This window comes from Platalea leucorodia, assembly GCF_965183815.1.
Source record: "Platalea leucorodia genome assembly, chromosome: 10".
Taxonomy (NCBI): Eukaryota; Metazoa; Chordata; class Aves; order Pelecaniformes; family Threskiornithidae; genus Platalea; species Platalea leucorodia.
Genome location: NC_138832.1, coordinates 761,633 through 763,835, shown reverse-complemented (window position 1 = coordinate 763,835; position 2,203 = coordinate 761,633).

The window sequence follows — 2,203 nt, the reverse complement described above, 5'->3', positions numbered from 1 at the left end:
ATCCCCAGCCGCGCCAGGGCTGAACAGCGGGGGTGGGAGCAGGCGGGGAGCGCGCGAGACAGCCGGAGCGAGAGCGCACATGCACGCAGGCACGCCGCTTAACTGTTTCCAGCTCTCCGTAAGCCCTGCGCCAGCGGCGGGACAGGCTCGCTTCCCCCGGAGCAGTCGTCCCTGCGGCCGGGGGCGTTGCCGTCCCCTGCAGCGAGCGGGAACGCGGCGCCCCGGAGCAGGAACACCGAGGTGGCCTGTCCTGGCCGTGGCACGGGATGCCTGTTCCAGCCAGGTGGGTTGCAGCTTTCAATTGCAACAGGAAAAATTAGGTACCAAGATGTTCAAGCGTGAAACTTCCCGCAGGGCTGCACTGTGCTGGCACCAGCCTCGGGAAACGGGACTGACCCTGCAGTAAGCCCGGAGGGAGGAGAGTGATGGACACTGCCAAAACCCCCTTTCTCGCCCCTGCAGACGCTGACTGGTCAAACCCCTGACCTTAAACCTCAGCTGAGTGGCTCCTCGTGGGCGGCTGTCTGCAAACGGCAGGAGCTGCCAGCCGCTCGCAGCCAGGCAGGGCGGCGCGGGTAAACGCAGCCTTTCTGTGTGCAGGAGATGGGAGGGTTGGGAAAACTGAAAGCAAAGACTGATCTGTCATAAACTTCCCGGTCCCTTAAGACACCAAAGAGGACTAAAAGCTTTGGAAAAAGATGGTTCACGGACAAGACCAAGAGCACCTGCTATCCAAGATACGTAGACTTAATTGTCTAATTTTCTACAGATTCCTGGTCTGCGTTCAACCCATCGGTGCTTCGCCTTGCCCTGGGAGTGTTCCTTCCCTCCCCGCAGGCAGGACTCGCCTAACCTTTTCAGGCAGACCGAAGCTGGGGGAAACATCATGGTCCAAGTGAGAAGCTCCAGTTGACATGGGATTAGTCTGCGTAATGAAAAGCACATTCGCTGCAGCTGCGCTTCCCTGAGTCGGTGCTTTTGGCATAAATAGTTTACAGAATGAGCTGTGAGATCCCCTCGGTTGAGCAGGACCTGGCAGGGGAGATCCTAGGTCCAAAGTGAAGAAGGGGACAGTAGAGAGGAGCAGGCTGGTAAATACATCTGTGAGCAAACCTTGGAATGGAGCGGGATGAAAACACCCGCACACGTGACAGCAGGGGTGTCCAGCTGACAACGGCGATCGCCTTGCAGATGGGGAGGCGTCGCAGTGGCCATCCAAGTTACCAGCGACCATGTGCGAAATTTCCACCAACACGGGAGGAGTCAAAAGCTGCTTCCAACTGTGATCTCACATCCCAGCAATGCAGGGAAGTACCGGGCCTCAGAGACAGCCGTGCTGCTGCCCTTCAGCGTCCTTTAACGGAGGGTGCCTTGGCTGCTGCCCGGCCCAGCACGCAGCACGCACTCCACTAAAACTGCTCAGGGATCCCACAAAGCTATTTTGACATAGCAGGTCAATGAAATCCCTGAACAGAGAGGTCTTGATCCTCTTGGAGCTGAAAGCAAGCACTTCCCTTGCAATGAGAGTATTGCTAAAAACAAGCCAGCAGTGGACTTAGCCAACAGATAACAAAGAATAACCATATTTTAGCATAAAAAAGGCCTTTCTGTGCACGCATGACAGCAAAGACCCCAAACCCAGCTGCTGCTGCAGGTGCACGCTGGAGATGCAGGACGGTGCTGACCAAGGCTGGCTCTCCGCAGGGACACGCGCCACCCACACTCACGCCGGCAGTGGGACCGGGTCCCAGCCGGGGCGAGGTGTGCGGGGAGGCACCGCGGCTGCCACGCACGCATCCCGCCCGCCGCAACGCCCTCCCCCTCGACAAGGGGATTTTGGTCCAGCTCTCCTCAGGAAAAGCCTCTTCCACCACCATCCCTGGCCGGACTTTCCTGTCATTAATGCTACCGTGGCGCCACAGAAGGAAACCAGACCGCAATTTCCAGCTGCAGCAAAAGAGCAGCAGCTGCCTCCCGGGTCTCCAGTCAGCCAACATCTGTAGGTGGGAGAGAAGGGAGGAGAGAGCCTTTGCTGGCTCCAAAGCGATGGGAGAGGCAGCCGGGCGTCCCCTCATCTGGAACAAACTGAAATGGTGCCCAGGAGAGGAGGCTGAGAGGGTCCCTGAACCAAGAGCTCCTTCTGGGGCACAGAGAAGGTCCCAGTGCCACTGTCCCCTTCACCCGTGGGAGAAAGCGGGGAGCT